At 33.3% G+C, this 6,698-nt stretch overlaps 1 long non-coding RNA gene across 4 annotated transcripts; it reads right to left on the bottom strand.

Annotated features, from left to right (window-relative positions):
* Positions 1–2,730: 2,730 nt before the first annotated feature.
* LOC136234681 (uncharacterized) lies at positions 2,731–5,936 on the bottom strand. 4 transcript variants are annotated; one of them, XR_010691434.1, is made up of 4 exons: positions 5,498–5,936; positions 4,277–4,628; positions 3,105–3,983; positions 2,731–2,997 (listed from the first exon to the last, which is right to left on the bottom strand). It is a non-coding gene; the product is annotated as an uncharacterized lncRNA (long non-coding RNA). The 4 variants fall into 4 exon arrangements; XR_010691435.1 differs by having other exon boundaries at positions 2,731–3,161; positions 3,864–3,983; XR_010691436.1 differs by having other exon boundaries at positions 3,864–3,983.
* Positions 5,937–6,698: the final 762 nt, after the last annotated feature.

The raw sequence follows: 6,698 nt of genomic DNA, 5'->3' as shown, positions 1-6,698 counted from the left end.
TTGAACTGGTTCGGCCAGTTAGGGCCGGTTATGTAAGCTCTCTATTTTCTATTTATGAATAAATGTTGTTAATTTATGAAGTGTTTGATGAAGCTTTTTATTCCATTGCTTACGCATATATGCTAGTGTTAGATGAATGATAGGGAACTGCTTTCATCTTCATGGACCTTTCTATCAAACATCCAACCCCGAAGTAGGAATGTTAGGAGGTTGTATCAAGGGTTTTCTTTATTGAAATGTTGTTTCGATCATAATGCAAGAAAGAACCAACCTTAGGGACGCTTATGGTTGTAGTAAGTCTTAGAATCTTAAGAACACATAAGAGTTGATGTAAGTGAGCATTAAAACAGAGACCTTGACTTCACTTTACTCCATTCATGAATAAATAGGATGTTTAGGGAATTAAAGTAACTGGTTCTGCTGTGCCTAACCTGTTCTACCTTTTATTCATTATCAAGTAATCGTTTTTATCAGTTTACTCGTTGACTTTGTCACATTTTCTCAATATCTCTCATTATAAAGAATTCACACACCACGAACACCCTGTTCTGCAAGGTTTTTCTAGTAAAATTTGGTCCTCAATCCCTGTGGAGACGATACTCTTTTTATCACTTTATTACTTGTTTCTCGTGCACTTGCTAGAGTCTGTTTAGAGGACAATAAGTTTTTGGCACCATTGCCGGGGATTGAAAGCAATAAAATTTATCAGAAAATTTCTGTGAAACAAGGTGTTTTTAATCTGTTTGCTAAGTAGTGCAGCCAGAAGTAGTGCTCCCACTGTCTATGCGCAGAGCTGGACCACCAGTTTTTCCTATCGATCTTGAGTTAGAGAGAACGTGTAGACGAAACCGAGCGGGAGCTCGACGGGCAAGACAAAAAGAGCGACAAAGAGAAAGAAGGATGGCTGGAAGAGTACCACCGGAACAACCAGTTCAACCTAACCAAGAGGAGGAAGGAGAGAACAACAATCCTCCAGTTATGAGGATCAGAGACTATTCCAGACCGACCACGGAAGGACACTCGTCGTGCATTATGTTGCCTAACGAAGGGAACAACATGTTTGAAGTGAAAGCATCTATGATACAAATGTTGCAGGCCGCAGTTCAATTCAATGGATACCAGTCGGAAGATCCAAACGGGCATATCCAGGAGTTCGTTACACTATGCAACACTTTCCGATCAAAACGCGGAGTTTCCGATGATGTGATAAGGCTAAACGTTTCATTTTCTAGAAGTTAAGCTCAATACACATTTTACAACTCGAAGCCAATAAAATTAATTAGGAATTAATTGCCCTAACACGCCCGTCAGTGCCGGTCCTGACAATTTATGGGCCCTAGGCAAAATAAGGAATAAGGGCCTTTTTTAATGATAAAAAAAAATTGTACGTAACAAAATCGTTCGAAAATCGTGTTTCAAATAACAATTTTTTTTCCTTTCGAACCACTATTCTACTATTGTCATCTTGTATCTAAAGACAATTTGTGTTGAAGGAAAAACTAAATTATGTTTCCTCAAAAATATATTTTTGGATACCAAATTTTGTATATTCTTGTGACTTATCCAAATAATCCAACAAATGAATAATATCAATAAATAAATAACACAATTAATTCAAAAAATCAAGCAAAAAATCCATCAAATAAGAATTTAAACAAAAACAAAACAAAACAATCAAATAATCAACAATCCGATGGAAGACATAAATGATTTGAATACCTAAATTAATTTCAGAATCGAAGCAGACTGAGTCGGAGCAGAAGTTGGATTGGAGCTTGGAACGTTGAATAGGAAATAATCGAAAAGGAAAGAATGCCAGCAGACTGAATCGGTCAATGAACGATTCATGAAGCAGAAGACTGAATCCACGATGAAGCACAGAAGAGGAAAGAATCGTGGATATAATTTATGTTCGATTGCAATGAGACTGAATCTTGGAACGTTGAATCAGAATTTTAGAATGAATAGAACAAAAATCAGAATTGAAAACGGAGTCCTTTGGAAATGGAACCGACTTTAGTTTTGGTAGGAAAATAAATAGATAACACTTACACTTACTAATTAAAAGTAAATAAAGGCTTCTTCAAAAAAAATGTAAATAAAGTTTTTATGAATATTTGGGCTTTAATTCGCCCCTTCATGATGTATCTGGATTTTAATCAGGGCCACTACAAGAAAATTGCTCTATAACTAGAGTAAATCCCGTCGTTAATGATATAAATACCGTCGTTACTAACTTATAACGACCGTATATACCGTCGTGCACCCTCGTTAAAACCTTTGAGGTTAAAAGTATTAACGAGGGTATATTGTGCCCCGTCGTTGAAAACAAACAACGACCGTACATAGTCTATTGTTGCTACTGAATAATTAGGACCGGAATGCTTGTCGTTATAAACTAATTCTACTGTCATTATTATAAAATTGTAACGAGAGAATAAACAGTCTTTAGTTTCATAATTCACCGTCGTTATTATTAAATTTTAATGAGTAAATAAACAGTCGTTGTTCCATAATTCACCTTCATTATTATAACATTTTAATGATAAAAATTGATCGTAATTTTCATATTCTACTGTCATTATTATGACAAGAGAATAGACAGTCGTTATTTCCATATGATATTGTCGTTAGAAATTATATTTGCAACTAGATTCCAACCGATATTTCACAAATGTACGGACACTAAAAATTATATAAATATATATAAAAAAAATTCAATAATTGGAAAATATATATATATAATTCAATAAACTATAAACTAATTTGTCTTTTTAACAAAATTGAGAAGAAAAGTGCATAACTATGAATCCAAATATTTGTTCTTGTTTTTTTAACATAAGAGGACAAAACAGCTTGTTCATACATAACATGATATATGATATAAAATAGAAGACATAGTCGATCTCCATGACGTCTCCAAAGCTACTTCAACAAAAGTATTCCAAATCTCATCTCAGAAGAACAATCTAACTGAATAGAGCAATTTCCTTTTTACTGTTACAGATGCAAACATAAAATAATTAGGACAATGATATAAGAAGAAAAAGACTTCTATATGTACAAATTAATTAAAGATGAAAATTTTATAAGGATTAGTTTACACAATATTTTTGCTCACTAGGAAAAGGAAAGAAGATGGACTTCTCACATGAAATAACCTGTCGCCAAGATTACACACTAAAAATTAAGAAGAAAATCAAATCCAAGTACCATAACCTTAGGCAGGCATAAGCATGATAGAACGAAAAACAGTAGTGTTAAACCAATTAACCAACCAAGCACCTCTACTAGAACATTCTCAATGTAGAACACCACTTCACAAAAGATAAAGAGGAATACAAGCAGAACAAGATTAAAACCAATGTAAATGATGTAAACAGTAGTTGAAACCATATATACTTTCACAAGATACTGAAATGGGACTGAAATATGTACAAGATTATTGGACTAGACAGTTACAGTCAGCCTATCAAAAAGAGGATTCTTGACTTTAGTGAAAATCAGAGAATTAAGAAAGAAAAAATAATAGCTAAATCTGATGTAAATTACTGAGTTTGGAACTTCAATCGGTTAATCTTGTTAGCATTTCACACAAGTAGAGAATGTGAGTTTGCACGGTGTAGAGAATGTGCATATAACACAAGTAACACATTTGTGAGATAGATGAAACAGCTAGATGTGCACGAGTCAAAGTTCAAATTCAGAGACATTGACCAAAAACTCCATGTAAAAGAAGTAAAATATCAAATACTTCTAACAATTAGGATACCACATTCTTTTTTCAAGTTAATGCAGATGTGATAAGGATAGAAAATGCAGTGCAAGCAAATATGGAAATTGAATTTCAGATTAAACTTTACCACAAAAGTTTAAGCTCTGTTTCCTGCAGATTCCGTGGCTTCAATCAACAACCACTAAGTTTTTCCAGGCTGAATCCCAAAAAGAATCTGAATATCTTCCAAGCCATCAACTGTCTCTACCTGCAGTAACTCAACATATTATATCAAGCCACATAGTTTTAGAACATGTATGTGTCAAGTCCATCCTGCAGTATAATGAATGAAGTGTAGAATTATGTAGTTTTAATTAGACTTTCACACCATAAGTAATAAGGTTGTCCACCATATTGTTCAGGTGGAAAAATGTTCCCACATATGACAATTTCAAAAGTTAACAACAGTTGGGAGTGGAACACATAAGAATCAGGAAATAAAAAAATCTAGAGCACATGACAAATCATATATAAATCTTCAATTAGCATCTATGAACTTACTTATTCACTGAGCTTTTCAATCTCAGCAGTATAGTAGTCATTGCATCCCTTTTATTTCATAAGTGATCCACGAATCCTGTTTATAGATAGACATGTCTTGGATACTGATTTCGATTTCAGTAGTCCTAAATCCACACCTGAATCTCTAGCATACCTGAATCCAAATTTAAAGTGACAAATCCATTCACAATGATATGCAATGTTAACACATACCATAGAGAACTGCTCCAATGAAGACATCTCCAACACCAGTGCTATTAATACGTTCTGGTGGAGGTATCTTGTCAGCGGTTCCTAAATATAACCTTTCATTCACTGTTCCAACTCCATTTTCATGTAACTTCATCAATGACTGAAAAGACAAGATATAAAACTATATCAGGCATAGCAAATGAAAAAAAAATTTATTGTCTTGTTCACTTTAAATTATTATACGTGAAAACTCAATATTATCGGTTATTTCAATAAGAATATGGGTTGTTCTTAGGCCAGGAACTTATTTAGCAGCTTTCATTAGTCCAGCAAAAGCCCAAAGGATTTGATTTAGGATGCAGATCGATGTATATTTGAGGCTGCTTAAATAACAAAAGAACTTAAACAGAGTCACTACATCTGAAGTTAAACACAAGGATAACTCTAAATAACATACACACATGAGGTCAATATAGACTTCCTTTTCCCCTGTGATGCCAAAGTTCAAGGAAAATATATTTCATAATGTCAATCAATTTCCATTGTTTTCAATAGACTGAATCTAAGAAACATGAAATTATTGAAGAAATTAACGATGACAAACATGTTGGGATGGCAACTATTTTATCTGTCCTCTGCTTTAGTGATTCTAATAAATTATCTACATCTGCTTCCTCTGATGCAGGAGCCTCTGCTAGGGGGAAAAAAGGAACATATTAATGTATTATCAGACTAAAAGAGATAATTACAGAGCCTGAATAAGATCCTCCCAGCTATCGAGTAGTAAGCTGTTGGGATCGATTATGCAAAAAAAAAAAAAAAAAAAAAAAAAAATTAAAGCCAATAGTTATTGAAAACCCCAAACTAAACCCTAAACCATTCAATAATAGCACAATTTGAAGTTGAACACCCTGAACCCTTAATTTTACTATCATACGTCAGTAAATCGAAAACTTCAACACATATAAATTAGTTTCTAAATTATCCATTTTCATTCTCAATAAAAAAAACTAAACCAAACAATCTCACCCTACGCCAGCGCTTTGACTCGTCATTGGTAGTTGTACACCCACCTCACTTCTCCCCAGCCTAGCTGATGTCGCCGTTCACTTGAGCCTTTGTCGTCCTACCAAGCTCCAGATGCAGAAAAACAATGGGAATTACAGAGAAAATGAACAGAGAGGAAGGTGAGAAAATGGCTATCTGATCGAAGAGGGGAAATATGAGAGAAAGAGGAAGGAAAGAAAGAAAACGAGAACAGAAGAAAGAGAGGAAAGGAGAGAAAATGAGCGTTTTTTTCTTCAAGTTGAGAGAGGCGAGTCTCTCAGGGAAACATAGATTGCGGATTGAGGGGTTGGTAACTGCGGATATGGGGGCAGACAAAGGCAGTCCACGATTTGGATTGAGGGGTTGGTAAACGGAACTGCCGATTACAACGCAATAGACGATTAGGGTTGGGAAGGAATGATTGCGGGAAAATAAAAATTAAAGAATCTCACTTTCCTTTTCTTTTTTATTTCTCATAAAAAGAAAAAAAAAATAAAAACTAAAATAAAATTCGAAAACATTAGAATTTTTTTGGCGCCAACCATTCTCTATTTCTTTTAACAAAGCGCCAACAATTCCAAAAATATAAAAAGCTGCAAAAAATTAAAATGGTAATTAGTACCAAAAACCTAAAATCTTACTACAAGAGCAGTTAAATATAATAACGACCGTATTTTTTTATCGCTAATAAATAACATATCAATAACAAGAGTAAAATATGTCAATAACATCAAGTTTTATATACGGTCGTTAATAATATCATTTTTACCAACAGTGATTTTTTACCCTCGTAAAAGAATATTTTTAACGAGAGTATTAGATGTCCTGTCGTTAAATTTGAACGTTATATAATGAATTTCTTGTAGTGGGCGTATACTAATTAAAAGCTTGCTTGAGTTGTTTGATGTTTATATAAATTTGCTTTTTAAACAATACATATAAGCCTATATATTAGATATTTTTGGGGGTCCGCCCTGGGCCTAGGCCTACGCACTCTAGGCCTAGCCCTAGAACTAATAAAAAATAATGATATACATATATCTACCATAATAATAAGTAAAGTTTTTTTATTTATCATAATTAAAAATATTATAAATAATTCAATACATATTATAATAACTTAGACATTATTACAAAAACTAATAAAAAAATAAAATTTAAAATAATAATACAACAAGTTAAA

This window comes from Euphorbia lathyris, chromosome 7, assembly GCF_963576675.1.
Source record: "Euphorbia lathyris chromosome 7, ddEupLath1.1, whole genome shotgun sequence".
Taxonomy (NCBI): Eukaryota; Viridiplantae; Streptophyta; class Magnoliopsida; order Malpighiales; family Euphorbiaceae; genus Euphorbia; species Euphorbia lathyris.
This window is presented reverse-complemented; position numbering and strand designations above follow the sequence as displayed.